The sequence below is a fragment of the Salvelinus fontinalis genome, unplaced genomic scaffold, assembly GCF_029448725.1.
Source record: "Salvelinus fontinalis isolate EN_2023a unplaced genomic scaffold, ASM2944872v1 scaffold_0005, whole genome shotgun sequence".
NCBI classification, from domain to species: domain Eukaryota; kingdom Metazoa; phylum Chordata; class Actinopteri; order Salmoniformes; family Salmonidae; genus Salvelinus; species Salvelinus fontinalis.
In genome coordinates this window covers 636,738-653,496 of record NW_026600214.1, presented here as the reverse complement: position 1 = coordinate 653,496, position 16,759 = coordinate 636,738, and the positions used below count along the sequence as shown (strand labels likewise).

The window sequence follows — 16,759 nt, the reverse complement described above, 5'->3', positions numbered from 1 at the left end:
CTGCTGGGGGACAGGGACGGGAGGCAAGCGGTCAGAAGCAGATCATAAGAGAATGTCAGAAAAAAGACAACCATCTAGCCTGCTAGCTAACGTTAGCATATAAGATACATCTTATTCATACACAGCTGACATAGCTAGCTGGTCAGGTTGAAGATGGGTTGAAGACAACCATCTAGCCTGCTAGCTAACGTTAGCATATAAGATACATCTTTTTCATACATAGCTAGCTGGTCAGGTTGAAGATGGGTTGAAGACAACCATCTAGCCTGCTAGCTAACGTTAGCATATAAGATACATCTTTTTCATACATAGCTAGCTGGTCAGGTTGAAGATGGGTTGAAGACAACCATCTAGCCTGCTAGCTAACGTTAGCATATAAGATACATCTTTTTCATACATAGCTAGCTGGTCAGGTTGAAGATGGGTTGAAGACAACCATCTAGCCTGCTAGCTAACGTTAGCATATAAGATACATCTTATTCATACACAGCTGACATAGCTAGCTGGTTAGGTTGAAGACAACTATCTAGCCTGCTAGCTAACGTTAGCATATAAGACACATCTTATTCATACATAGCTGACATAGCTAGCTGGTTAGGTTGAAGACAACTATCTAGCCTGCTAGCTAACGTTAGCATATAAGACACATCTTATTCATACATAGCTGACATAGCTAGCTGGTCAGGTTGAAGAAAACTATCTAGCCTGCTAGCTAACGTTAGCATATAAGATACATCTTATTCATACATAGCTGACATATCTAGCTGGTCAGGTTGAAGACAACTATCTAGCCTGCTAGCTAACGTTAGCATATAAGATACATCTTATTCATACATAGCTGACATAGCTAGCTGGTCAGGTTGAAGATGGGTTGAAGTCAACCATCTAGCCTGCTAGCTAACGTTAGCATATAAGATACATCTTATTCATACACAGCTGACATAGCTAGCTGGTCAGGTTGAAGACAACTATCTAGCCTGCTAGCTAATTTTAGCATACAAGACACATCTTATTCATACATAGCTGACATAGCTAGCTGGTCAGGTTGAAGATGGGAAGATCCAGACAAAGTAAATACGGAAGCGTTTGAAAATGATCTAATGAATGGGACCATCACCATTGCTGGATTCTATAAGATAAACATTGAAAACGTGACCAGTGGTAAAGTAGCTGTAGATTATTTAAACTAGTAGCACAAAGAGTTATGGGATATTATAATCCTCTTGTCTGAACCTGTACATTCTGAACCTGTACATTCCGAACCTGTACATTCTGAACCATGGGAACACTCAAAATGGCCGCCAGTCCACCCATTATGACGTCATTGACTTGAATGGAGACGATCTTCAATACATTCTTGTTTCTATGGTTACCCCGATATAGGACGCTGCGCATGCGTGCATTGGCGTCCTCGGTGGCTACAATGTGAAGCCTGGAAAATAACTGGCAAAATTATGTAGGCGGGTAGGCTACTTGTTTCCTAAAATCCTGTTACTGAATATCGATAATCCGTAACTCCTTGTCCGTCGGTCAGGGTTCTATCATGTGTGGATATCTGTAGACCTATAGAAACCGTCTGAACCGAACGTTTCTCCAAACCGGCACCTTGGCTTTGGTAGACAGCGCTCAAGACGCACTTCCTCGTAGCCTAATACAGCAGTTATAGGTGCCGGTTTGGAGAAAAGTTCGGTTCAGACGGTGTCTATACAGTATTTTCTAAAGATATCCACACACAATCTGGTCCGACGGACAAGGGATTATAGAAACATATGCCTTCAGTAACAGGGTTTCCGGTAACAAGTAGACAAACATGCCTCGGACATTTAGAAGAAGGAATCACGTCTATGCATGACATTTCTATCTGCCACATTCGACAGCGTTTGGCTACTGAAAATGGTTTTGTTGTAGTCGTCACCAGCAGGTAAGCTGTCTCATACTTCCCATGGGTGTATTCAATCGTGCAGATCGTAGCAAAACGTTTTGCAACAAAAAGGAGTGTTTCTCACTGGACAAGTTCAGGTTAGTCCCTCCCTGTTTCCGTTTCTGTTCGTTTGGTTCCTAATGAATACACATTTAGGGCAACGTTCAGTCGCCAAACGTTGTCGAATGTTACAAATATAATTACCAGAGATAGAACCGACCTGAATCACTATTCTAAATGTCAGTGAGGCATGTTTGTTCATAACATCTGAACGTTCAAGACCGTTGGTTCCTGCTCAGTGAACATGCCCCAGTTAGTTTAGTCCCGGGCAATGACTATCATTTCAATCATGCATTATGAATGAAGCCGGTCGGTCGGTCTACTAAAAGCTACAGGAGTTATACAGGAGTTATAATCTCCAACTTGTAAGTCGCTCTGGATAAGAGCGTCTGCTAAATGACTTAAATGTAAATGTAATGTAATGACGTGTTAACTATGATGCAGAACTTGTCTCTGGAGTTTCCAGGCTGCTTGCTGAATGAATGATCTACAGCAGTGAGCAGTCAGTGGTCTGTTGCAGTCTGAGTCTGATGCTTTAACTGAGAAGCTTCAGCAGTTTAACATCCAGTCTGTTCTAGAAGGACCCTGCTTGCTGAATGAATGAACTACAGCAGTGAGCAGTCAGTGGTCTGTTGCAGTCTGAGTCTGATGCTTTAACTTAGAAGCTTCAGCAGTTTAACATCCAGTCTGTTCTAGAAGGACACTTCATGCACTATTATAACACTTTCTAGTATATAAAGTCTGACTGATCAGTTTTAGCTGAATACAGTCTCTCTTTATTGCAGTTAGCTTGCCCTGCACTATCAGGCTACGACATGGTTATTACACTATCAGGCTACGACATGGTTATTACACTATCAGGCTACGACATGGTTATTACACTATCAGGCTACGACATGGTTATTACAGTATCAGGCTACGACATGGTTATTACACGATCAGGCTACGACATGGTTATTACACTATCAGGCTACGACATGATTATTACAGTATCAGGCTACGACATGGTTATTACACTATCAGGCTACGTCATGGTTATTACACTATCAGGCTAAGACATGGTTATTACACTATCAGACTACGACATGGTTATTACACTATCAGGTTACGGCATGGTTATTACACTATCAGACTACGCCATTATACACTGCTATATGGGCCATTATACACTACTATATGGGCCATTATACACTACTATATGGGCCATTATACACTACTATATGTGCCATTATACACTGCTATATGGGCCATTATACACTACTATATGTACCATTATACACTACTATATGTGCCATTATACACTGCTATATAGGCCATTATACACTACTATATGGGCCATTATACACTGCTATATGGGCCACTATACACTACTATATGGGCCATTATACACTACTATATGGGCCAGTATTGAGGAAAACTTGTAAATAGTATTCATTTATTGAGTTAATGTTGAATAATAGAAGAGAACATTTAGCATTTGTGAGTGTGTTTAACAGTAGGTTAGAGAAATATTGAATGCATAAAAGAACGTGTCGGTTAAGATGGAACATGTCTGTGTGGGTTTGAAGAAAACAAGTTGATCTATTTCTCAGCAGATTAGGCGAGACTGAGTTCCGAGAAGAGAAGTAAACCAGGTGCTTCGAAACCACTGAGGTTTCCTGTATTGAGTTGTCAGCTGCAGACATGAAGAAGAATTATAGACGTACCCTGTTAGACAAAAGGAGCTATCAAAGTAGAACATTGTGACAGAGCTAGAGAAGAGGAGGGGCATTTATAAAATGTGTTGTAAAACCAAATGTGAGGTATAAAAAGCTATGTGCATTGAATGATTTTCAGAGCTCTCTGAATAAACGCTTACAAACCGTTCGCTGGGTTTAGTGTCTATGATGGGGTTAAACTATTCTTCTTAGATAGAAACTCAGAGCCTTACAACCTCTGATTATAGTTTAGACCTGACAACCAGCTAACCAAATACACTACTATATGGGCCATTATACACAACTATATGGGCCATTATACACGACTATATGGGACATTATACACGACTATATGGGCCATTATACACTACTATATGGGCCATTATACACTACTATATGGGCCATTATACACTACTATATGGGCCATTATACACTACTATATGGACCAGCCAATTAAATACACTAGACCACATTATACACTACTATATGGGCCATTATACACTACTATAAGGGCCATTATACACTACTATATGGGCCATTATACACTACTATATGGGCCATTATACACCACTATATGGGCCATTATACACTGCTATATGGGCCATTATACACTGCTATATGGACCAGCCAAACAAATACACTAGCCCACATTATACAATACTATATGGGCCATTATACACTACTATATGGGCCATTATACACTACTATATGGGCCATTATACACTGCTATATGGACCAGCCAAACAAATACACTAGCCCACATTATACAATACTATATGGGCCATTATACACTGCTATATGGACCAGCCAAACAAATAAACTAGCCCACATTATACAATACTATATGGGCCATTATACACTACTATATGGGCCATTATACACTGCTATATGGACCAGCCAAACAAATACACTAGCCCACATTATACAATACCATATGGGCCATTATACACTACTATATGGGCCATTATACACTACTATATGGGCCATTATACACTGCTATATGTGCCATTATACACTGCTATATGGACCAGCCAAACAAATACACTAGCCCACATTATACAATACTATATGGGCCATTATACACTACTATATGGGCCATTATACACTACTATATGGGCCATTATACACTACTATATGGGCCATTATACACTACTATATGTGCCATTATACACTGCTATATGGGCCATTATACACTGCTTTATGGGCCATTATACACTACTATATGGGCCATTATACACTACTATATGGGCCATTATACACTACTATATGGGCCATTATACACTACTATATGGGCCATTATACACTACTATATGGGCCATTATACACTAGTAGATAGGCCATTATACACTGCTATATGGGCCATTATACACTACTATATGGACCAGCCAATTAAATACACTAGACAACATCATACACTACTATATGGGCCATTATACACTACTATATGGACCAGCCAATTAAATACACTAGACCACATTATACACCACTATATGGGCCATTATACACTACTATATGGGCCATTATACACTACTATATGGGCCATTATACACTACTATATGGGCCATTATACACCACTATATGGGCCATTATACACTGCTATATGGGACATTATACACTGCTATATGGACCAGCCAAACAAATACACTAGCCCACATTATACAATACTATATGGGCCATTATACACTACTATATGGGCCATTATACACTACTATATGGGCCATTATACACTGCTATATGGACCAGCCAAACAAATACACTAGCCCACATTATACAATACTATATGGGCCATTATACACTGCTATATGGACCAGCCAAACAAATAAACTAGCCCACATTATACAATACTATATGGGCCATTATACACTACTATATGGGCCATTATACACTACTATATGGGCCATTATACACTGCTATATGGACCAGCCAAACAAATACACTAGCCCACATTATACAATACTATATGGGCCATTATACACTACTATATGGGCCATTATACACTACTATATGGGCCATTATACACTGCTATATGTGCCATTATACACTGCTATATGGACCAGCCAAAAAATACACTAGCCCACATTATACAATACTATATGGGCCATTATACACTACTATATGGGCCATTATACACTACTATATGGGCCATTATACACTACTATATGTGCCATTATACACTGCTATATGGGCCATTATACACTACTATATGTGCCATTATACACTACTATATGTGCCATTATACACTGCTATATAGGCCATTATACACTACTATATGGGCCATTATACACTGCTATATGGGCCATTATACACTACTATATGGGCCATTATACACTACTATATGGGCCAGTGTTGAGGAAAACTTGTAAATAGTATTCATTTATTGAGTTAATGTTGAATAATAGAAGAGAACATTTAGCATTTGTGAGTGTGTTTAACAGTAGGTTAGAGAAATATTGAATGCATAAAAGAACGTGTCGGTTAAGATGGAACATGTCTGTGTGGGTTTGAAGAAAACAAGTTGATCTATTTCTCAGCAGATTAGGCGAGACTGAGTTCCGAGAAGAGAAGTAAGCCAGGTGCTTCGAAACCACAGAGGTTTCCTGTATTGAGTTGTCAGCTGCAGACATGAAGCAGAATTATAGATGTACCCTGTTAGACAAAATGAGCTATCAAAGTAGAACATTGTGACAGAGTTAGAGAAGAGGAGGGGCATTTATAAAATGTGTTGTAAAACCAAATGTGAGGTATAAAAAGCTATGTGCATTGAATGATTTTCAGAGCTCTCTGAATAAACGCTTACAAACAGTTCGCTGGGTTTAGTGTCTATGATGGGGTTAAACTATTCTTCTTAGGTAGAAACTCAGAGCCTTACAACCTCTGATTATAGTTTAGACCTGACAACCAGCTAACCAAATACACTACTATATGGGCCCTTATACACTACTATATGGGCAGTTATAACCTGCTACATGGGCCATTATACACTACTATATGGCCATTATACACTACTATATGGGCCATTATTCAATACTATATGGGCCATTACACACTACTATATGGGCCATTATACACTACTATATGGGCCATTATTCACTACTATGTGGGCCATTATACACTGCTATATGGGCCATTATACACTTCTATATGGACCATTATACACTACTATATGGGCCATTACACACTGCTATATGGGCCATTATACACTACTATATGGGCCATTATACAGTACTATATGGGCCATTATACACTACTATATGGGCCATTATACACTACTATATGGGCCATTATACACTGCTATATGGGCCATTTTACACTACTATATGGGCCATTATACACTACTATATGGGCCATTATACACTACTATATGGACCAGCCAACAGAATACACTAGACCACATTATACACTACTATATGGGCCATTATACACTGCTATATGGGCCATTATACACTACTATATGGACCAGCCAAACAAATACACTAGAACACATTATACACTACTATATGGGCCATTATACACTACTATATGGGCCAGCCAACCAAATACACTAGACCGCATTATACACTACTATATGGGCCATTATACACTACTATATGGGCCAGCCAACCAAATACACTAGACTGCATTATACACTACTAGGGTGTATTCAACACCGTAGCAAAACATTGGACAAGTTTAGCTGAGTGCCTCCCTGTTTCGGTGTTGTGAATAAATTCACATGATTTATATGTTTAATGACTAAATTATTTATACGTTCAAATTATTAATGTCAAGGCAATAACTAACAGTATTCCACCCTGTCACTGTATAATGGAGTGAAATGTATTTGAATCATAAGACTAGAATTCTTGCATGATTGTGCATAGGAAAACAGGAACTGTTAACAGACAGCTTGTGACAGACAACTTGTGACTACTGTGAAACTGATAACAGGAAGGAGGTCTCCCCACCCAGGGAGGGGAGAAACTGTTAGGCTTGCAGTAGATTATGTAACATGTTGCAGGATATGATAAGCAATGGATGTGTAGGAGAAGACTTGTAAATAGTATTGATAGGGTTAGGAGAAGAGGAGGGGCATTGATGACCAAATGTGAGCTATATAACCAAATGTGCATTGTATGATTTTCAGAACGTTCTCTGAATAAACTTTTTACCTATTGCAGACTGGGACTTTGTCGAATTCTTCATTAACCAGGGATTTACAACCCCTGGGAATTTATTCAAAGCTTAAATGAGAGTTGAGTTCACAACATTGGGATAAAGAATTCTCGTGACAACTTGGTCCTTCGAGCCGGATCTCAATACCTGCCTCTGTCGTCCCAAGGAAGTGCTGAAAACCGTGCACAGGCGGATCCAGGATCCGTCAGACAAAGACCTTGACCTCTGAATTTAGGGTTTATTTCAGGCCAGTGGTGAACTGGTACACGACAGAGGTGGTGACGAGATCCAACCTACCTTGAATTCTCAGCTGCAAGAATAAGGTCAGTAGTCTTTATTCCCTGGATTTTGGGGGTAGGATCTAAACTTGCATTAGACATATACATTGTTATAAATCTTATGTAGGTAAGGTGATAATCACTAAAGTCCAGGAGGATTCATATTCAGCATACCTTTTTTTTTTATATATATATATATATATATTTTTTATAGAGGAGACAGAAGAAACCATCGATCCTAGTTGTGAAGTGTTTGAATTGGTAACCATTGATTTAGCATTGCAACATGAACAGACACCATATTTAACATTAACAGTAATGGGAAAGAAAATGAAATTCCTTTGTGATACCGGAGCCTGCCGTACAGCAATCTGTGCAGCGGATAAACCAGAGGGAATTAATGGGGAGAAAATCATAGAATCATTAAATCTACTAGTTGTCTGCTGCTACAGTGACCTTGTGTGTCACTATACCTATTTTACTTTCACTTATACTTCCGTGTATAAAAACATTATTGGGGGCGGTTCAGCAAGACGCAACGTTTTTGAACAGATATAAAAAACACTATGTAGGACAAACATGCCTCAGACATTTAGAATAAGGAATCACATCTATTCATGACATTTCTATCGGCAACATTCGACAGCGTTTGGCTCCTGAAAGTGGTTTGTTGTAGTAACCACCAGCAGGAACGCTGTCTCATACTTTCCATGGGTGTATTCAATCGTGCAGATCGTAGCAAAACGTTTTGCAACAAAAACGAGTGTTTCTCACTGGACAAGTTCAGGTTAGTCCCTCCCTATTTCGGATGGTTTCTGTTCGTTTGGTTCATAATGAATACACCTCAGAGCAACGTTCAAACGTTGTCGAATGTTACAGATATAATTACCAGATAAAGAGCCGACCTGATTTACTATTCTTAATGTCAGAGAGGCATATTTGTTCATAACATCTGAACGTTCCAAAACGTTGGGTCCTGTTCAGAGAACATGCCCCAGTCAGTTTAGTCCAGGGCAATGACTATCATTTCATTCATGCATTATGAATGAAGCCGGTCGGTCGGTCTACTAAAAGCTACAGGAGTTATAATCTTAATGACGTGTTAACTATGATGCAGAACTTCTCTCTAGAGTTTCCAGGCTGCTTGCTGAATGGATGATCTACAGCAGTGAGCAGTCAGTGGTCTGTTGCAGTCTGAATCTGATGCTATAAGCTTCAACAGTTTAACATCCAGTCTGTTCTAGAAGGACACTTCATGCACTATTATAACATGTTCTAGTTTATAAAGTCTGAATGATCAGTTTTAGCTGAATACAGTCTAAATATTAAAGTGTCTTTGAACGGGGTTTGGTAGTAAGTGCCAGTAGCAGCGGTTGTGTCAAGAACTGCAACGCTGCCGGCGTCCTATACAGAGCTATACTGTGCACAGATGATGTCTTTATGAATTATATCATTCAAGAATCGTTGATAGCTACCATGTAGTCTGATAGCTACCATATAGTATTATAGTCCTAGTTACCATATAGTCTTATAGTCCTAGTTACCATATAGTATTATAGTCCTAGTTACCATATAGTCTCATACCTACCATATAGTCTTATAGTCCTAGCTACGATGTAGTCTTATAGTCCTGGCTACCCTGTAGTCTTATAGTCCTAGCTACCCTGTAGTCGTATAGTCCTAGCTACCATATAGTCTTATAGTCCTAGCTACCATATAGTCTTATTGTCCTAGCTACCCTGTAGTCGTATAGTCCTAGCTACCATATAGTCTTATTGTCATAGCTACCCTGTAGTCTTATAGTCCTAGTTACCATATAGTCTTATAGTCCTAGCTACCATATAGTCGTATAGTCCTAGTTACCATATAGTCTTATGGTCATAGCTACCATATAGTCGTATAGTCCTAGTTACCATATAGTCTTATTGTCATAGCTACCATATAGTCGTATAGTCCTAGTTACCATATAGTCTTATAGTCCTAGTTACCATATAGTCTTATAGTCCTAGCTACCATATAGTCGTATAGTCCTAGTTACCATATAGTCTTATAGTCCTAGCTACCATATAGTCTTATAGTCCTAGCCACCATATAGTCTTATAGTCCTAGCTACCATATAGTCTTATAGTCCTAGCTACCATATAGTCTTATAGTCCTAGCTACCATATAGTCTTATAGTCCTAGCTACCATATAGTCTTATAGTCCTAGCTACCATATAGTCTTATAGTCCTAGCTACCATATAGTCTTATAGTCCTAGCTACCATATAGTCTTATAGTCCTAGCTACCATATAGTCTTATAGTCCTAGCTACCATATAGTCTTATAGTCCTAGCTACCATATAGTCTTATAGTCCTAGCTACCATATAGTCTTATAGTCCTAGCCACCATATAGTCTTATAGTCCTAGCCACCATATAGTCTTATAGTCCTAGCTACCATATAGTCTTATAGTCCTAGCTACCATATAGTCTTATAGTCCTAGCCACCATAGCCACAGGAAGAAAGGGTGCTGAGGGTGCTGCAGCGATACGCTATCCCATCTGCCTAGTGAGACTTTCAGTTGTTTTTCAACAGGACAATGACCCAACACACTTCCAGCCTGTGTAAGGGCTATTTTTCCAAGAAGGAGAGTGATGGAGTGCTGCATCAGATGACCTGGCCTACAAAACCCCCCGACCTCACCCCAATTGAGATGGTTTGGGATGAGTTTGACCGCAGAGTGAAGGAAAAGCAGCCAACAAGTGATCAGCATATGTGGGAACTCCTTCAAGACTTTTGGAAAAGCATTCCAGGTGAAGCTGGTTTGGAGAATGTCAAGAGTGTGCAAAGCTGTATTCAAGGCAAAGGGTGACTATTTCAAGAATCTAAAACTTTTGACCAGTAGTGTGCATTTGTAAATATGAAATTTGGCCAAAAGAACAATGAAATGAATTGCATAAAATTGTTTCAACTTGTTTCTATCCTAAGTAAAGAATCTAAGGAGCACATCTCTCCATTATAGTGTAAGATCTTCTTAAATGTGTTCCATTATAAACCTACTGATGTCTTGCATCAGATTCCTCACATGAACACAATCCCCAAAAAGATGCAACACTGTTTCTGGCTGGTCATCACAAAAGGTACAACTTGAAATGATGGTGTTTTTTTCACTTCTTCATATAGTGGTTGGTAGGATAATATTTATTATTAATATATTTATGAATAATTGAAGACGAAACGTCCTTAATTGTGTTAATAGTAGGTATGTGTGAGTCAACATCCATACTTTTTCCCAACAGATATTATCAATAAAACCATTCCAATGTATGTAAGATTGAGGGAACGGCATCTAAAACTAGTACACAATCTTTAGGTGTTACAGGGATCTTGTAACTTGATAAGAATTCCTTATAATGGAGTAAAATACCCTTCCATTCATTCAATCTTCTATTCCTTCTTATTTCTATGTTTACCACTATATTAGGACGCTGCGCATGCGCGCATTGGCGTCCTCGGTGGCTACAATGTGAAGCTTGGAAAATAACTGGCAGAATTGTGTAGGCGGGTAGACTACTTGTTTCCTAAAATCCTGTTGCTGAATATCGATAATCCGTAACTCCTTGTCCGTCGGTCAGGGTTCTATCATGTGAGGATATCTGTAGACCCATAGAAACCGTCTGAACCGAACGTTTCTCCAAACCGGCACCGTGGCTGTGGTAGACAGCGCACAAGACGCGCTTCCTCGTAGCCTAATACAGCCAAATTATAGGTGCCGGTTTGGAGAAAAGTTCGGTTCAGACGGTTTCTATAAAGTATTTTCTAAAGATATCCACACACAATCCGGTCCAACGGACAAGGGATTATAGACACATATGCCTCAAGTAACAGGGTTTTCGGAAACAAGTAGGCTACCCCCCCTAAAGAATTCACCTGTTATTTTCCGTGCGCTGCATTGTAGCCACCTACTGTAGGACGCCCATGCGCTGAGTCCTATATAGGGCTGTACTGGGCACAGGTGATGTCTTCATAAATTATATTCTTCAAGAATCGTAAAATGAAATAGCCATTGAACAGTAATATTGCAGATTGTTGCCTACCTTATCGTTTAATCGTCTTTCTCTCTCCGCAGCCTGAGTGGAGAAAAGTTGGGTTCGTCCTCATGTTATGTGGATCACTGGATGATAGTAATACAACCTGAAAGGATATTAGGACACACATCAAACTAGACTGTAAATGTGTTGTCATTTCCTATCGACAACTACATCTACTAGTTGTCTGCTGCTACAGTGACCTTGTGTGTCGCTATACCTATTTTACTTTCACTTATACTTCCGTGTATAAAAGTATTATTGGGGCGGTTCAGCAAGACGCAACGTTTTTGAACATTCAGATATAAAGTCCACTATGTAGGACAAACACGTCTCGGACATTTATAATAAGAAATCACGTTAGCTCTATTATTGTCATTTTAATGGCAACATTCGACTATTTTTGGCTACTGAAAATAGTTTTGTTGTAGTCGTCACCAGCAGGTAAGCCGTCTCATACTTTTCAGGGGTGTATTCAATAGTGCAGATCGTAGCAAAAAGTTTAGCAACAAAAATGAGCGTTTCTCACTGGACAATCTCAGGTTAGTTCCTCCCTGTTTCTGACGGGTTGTTTCCGTTTGGTTCCTGATGAATACACCTCAGGGCAACGTTCAGTCACCAAACGTTGTCGAATGTTTCAGAATACCACATATAGAGCCGACCTGATTCATGCATTATGAATGAAGCCGGTCGGTCGGTCTATTAAAAGCTACAGGAGTTATAATCTTAATGACGTGTAAACTATGATGCAGAACTTGTCTCTGGAGTTTCCAGGCTGCTTGCTGAATGAATGAACTACAGCAGTGAGCAGTCAGTGGTCTGTTGCAGTCTGAGTCTGATGCTTTAACTTAGAAGCTTCAGCAGTTTAACATCCAGTCTGTTCTAGAAGGACACTTCATGCACTATTATAACACGTTCTAGTTTATAAAGTCTGAATGATCAGTTTTAGCTGAATACAGTCTCTCTTTATTGCAGTTAGCTTGCCCTACACTATCGGGTTACGACATGGTTATTGCTTTGGAGACCAAGAAAGTATTTTGCGTGAATGCGTGAGATATAAGAGATGTGCCATGATTAGAGGGTGAAATGCGTGTCTCACCTCCAGTGGGGGAGAGTTGGCAGCTCTGTTATGACAGGTGTCAGTAACTGCGCTCATGAGGGTTTTCTATTCTAAAAATCAGTTGCCATTCAACAGTTGTAAATACTGCAGATTGTAGGTCTACCGTTCATAGTTGGTCGTCCTCTCTCCCTCTCCCGCCTGAGCGGACAGCGGAGACTCGCAGGTTTCATTCCGATTTGGACCAGTGTGGGGTGAGCAGCAATAGAGGAATCGATAGTTCGCCTTCAAAATAAAAGTCCCCCAAATTTAACTGATGCAAAACGAAAAAAATGCCACAATTGGACAAAATAATGCTAAACAATGTTGGAATGTTGCTATATAAATTCTAAGACAGTAATATTTGTGTAATTTCAATATAATTGTTTCTGTTGGTGTCACTGATTAGGCTGATACCCCATTTCCGTTTCCAATCCATGGGTTAGGTTGTACATATAAGAATTCCCACAATGGAATTCTGGGGCAGGGACGAGTTAGGGAACCCTGGTGTGGGCTGTATAAAGGCTACATTCTATAGAGAAACCCTGGTGTAGGCTGTATATAGGCTACATTCTCTAGAGAAACCCTGGTGTGGGCTGTATAAAAGCTACATTCTCTAGAGAAACCCTGGTGTGGGCTTTATATAGGCTACATTCTCTAGAGAAACCCTGGTGTGGGCTGTATAAAGGCTACATTCTCTAGAGAAACCCTGGTGTGGGCTGTATAAAGGCTACATTCTCTAGAGAAACCCTGGTGTGGGCTGTATAAAGGCTACATTCTCTAGAGAAACCCTGGTGTGGGCTGTATAAAGGCTACATTCTCTAGAGAAACCCTGGTGTGGGCTGTATAAAGGCTACATTCTCTAGAGAAACCCTGGTGTAGGCTGTATAAAGGTTACATTCTCTAGAGAAACCCTGGTGTGGGCTGTATAAAGGCTACATTCTCTAGAGAAACCCTGGTGTGGGCTGTATAAAGGCTACATTCTCTAGAGAAACCCTGGTGTGGGTTGTATAAAGGCTACATTCTCTAGAGAAACCCTGGTGTGGGCTGTATAAAGGCTACATTCTCTAGAGAAACCCTGGTGTGGGCTGTATAAAGGCTACATTCTCTAGAGAAACCCTGGTGTAGGCTGTATAAAGGTTACATTCTCTAGAGAAACCCTGGTGTGGGCTGTATAAAGGCTACATTCTCTAGAGAAACCCTGGTGTGGGCTGTATAAAGGCTACATTCTCTAGAGAAACCCTGGTGTAGGATGTATAAAGGCTACATTCTCTAGAGAAACCCTGGTGTGGGCTGTATAAAGGCTACATTCTCTAGAGAAACCCTGGTGTGGGCTGTATAAAGGCTACATTCTCTAGAGAAACCCTGGTGTGGGCTGTATAAAGGCTACATTCTCTAGAGAAACCCTGGTGTGGGCTGTATAAAGGCTACATTCTCTAGAGAAACCCTGGTGTGGGCTGTATATAGGCTACATTCTCTAGAGAAACCCTGGTGTGGGCTGTATAAAGGCTACATTCTCTAGAGAAACCCTGGTGTGGGCTGTATAAAGGCTACATTCTCTAGAGAAACTCTGGTGTGGGCTGTATAAAGGCTACATTCTCTAGAGAAACCCTGGTGTGGGCTGTATAAAGGCTACATTCACTAGAGAAACCCTGGTGTAGGTTATATATTACCTCAACTATCCTGTACCCCTGCACACTGACTCCGTACCGGTGCCTCCTGTATATAGCCTCGTTGTTGTTATTGTGTTACTAATTTAACTTTTTATTGTTACTTTTTATTTTAGCCTACTTGGTAAATATTTTCTTCTTCTTGAACTGCACTGTTGGTTAAGGGCTTGTAAGTCAGCATTTCACCGTAAAGTCTACACTTGTTGTATTCGGAGCATGTGACTAATAAAGTTTGAATTATTTGAATATGTAATTTAACTGGCATTTATCGGTAAATGGAACGTTCCAAAAGGAGATTCCGTCGACGTCATTGACCTAATATGGTGCTTCCTGATAAATGGATGGGACCGGCTTTCCCGAGATCGGCCTGTCAGAGGGAGATGTCTTCAACGAACAACTTTTACATCGGCATGAAAAGATACACACTTGGGGTGGGATCGCTTTCATACCAGCAATAACTTGAAAGTGATGTTTTACTAGTAATGTTTTCAACCTACAGAGAAAACACAGTAACAAACACCAATCATGTGTCTCATGGTTCATTTATTAAAAACACAAATACTAAATATTCATAAATGATTTACACAGTCAAAAAAAGTAAACTTTTGGGAGGTTTTTCTGTTTTGATATCAGAAAAGAAAGACTTAAAACGTGTTTGTTTTGTTTTATTTAGAAATAGACCAAGACTGGCCTAGCCAGTCTCCAGACCTGAACCCAATAGAAAATCTTTGGAGGGAGCTGAAAGTCCATATTGCCCAGCGACAGCCCCGAAACCTGAAGGATCTGGAGAAGGTCTGTATGGAGGAGTGGGCCAAAATCCCTGCTGCAGTGTGTGCAAACATGGTCAGGAACTACAGGAAACATATGATCTCTGTAATTGCAAACAAAGGTTTCTGTACCAAATATTAAATTCTGCTTTTCTGATGTATCGAATACTTATGTCATGCAATAAAATGCAAATTAATTACTTAAAAATCATACAATGTGATTTTCTGGATTTTTGTTTTAGATTCCGTCTCTCACAGTTGAAGTGTACCTATGAAAAAAATTACAGACCTCTACATGCTTTGTAAGTAGGAAAACCTGCAAAATCGTCAGTGTTTCAAAAACATGTTCTCCCCACTGTATGTGATGTAGTAGAACATTTTCGGGGATCACTTTTGGCTTGTGAGTGTTACTATCAGCACTACTGGCTAAAACGTACACAAAAAGTAGCAGAGAATCTCTTTAATGAGTCTGTTAACACAGCAGATTAAACATGATCGGACTGTTCCAGCTGTAACAACCGGTTCTGTTGATAACACATCAGATTAAACATGATTGGACTGTTCCAGCTGTAACAACCGGTTCTGTTGATAACACAGCAGATTAAACATGATCGGACTGTTCCAGCTGTAACAACCGGTTCTGTTGATAACACAGCAGATTAAACATGATTGGACTGTTCCAGCTGTAACAACCGGTTCTGTTGATAACACAGCAGATTAAACATGATCGGACTGTTCCAGCTGTAACAACCGGTTCTGTTGATAACACAGCAGATTAAACATGATTGGACTGTTCCAGCTGTAACAACCAGTCTTTTGTATTAACCTGTTGGGGATGGGGGCGCTGTTTAGACTATTTATGCTAATGTGGCTAATTTTTGAAACGGCTTCCCACAAAATCCTTGATCGTACAATATGCATATTATTATTATTATTGGATAGAAAACAGTCTATAGTTTCTATAGGAGTTGAAATTTTGTCTCTAAGTGGAACAGAGCCCATTCTACAGCAATTTCCCTGACATGGAGTCAGATTTGAGAAATGTTGGC

At 39.8% G+C, this 16,759-nt stretch overlaps 1 protein-coding gene and 1 long non-coding RNA gene across 3 annotated transcripts in view; one reads left to right on the top strand and one right to left on the bottom strand.

Moving 5' to 3' along the window:
* LOC129841978 (uncharacterized) overlaps positions 1–12,403 on the bottom strand; it is a 107,577-nt gene extending 95,174 nt beyond the window's left edge. The window contains exon 1 of the mRNA XM_055910348.1: positions 12,187–12,403. The gene's annotated coding sequence lies outside the window, so the exon portion shown is untranslated. The remainder of the gene's footprint in view (positions 1–12,186) is intronic.
* Positions 7,176–16,535, top strand: LOC129841999 (uncharacterized). 2 transcript variants are annotated; one of them, XR_008757443.1, is made up of 3 exons: positions 7,248–8,153; positions 10,685–10,957; positions 15,617–16,535. It is a non-coding gene; the product is annotated as an uncharacterized LOC129841999 (long non-coding RNA). The 2 variants fall into 2 exon arrangements; XR_008757442.1 differs by lacking the exon at positions 15,617–16,535 and having other exon boundaries at positions 7,176–8,153; positions 10,685–11,051.
* The last annotated feature ends 224 nt before the right edge of the window (positions 16,536–16,759 follow it).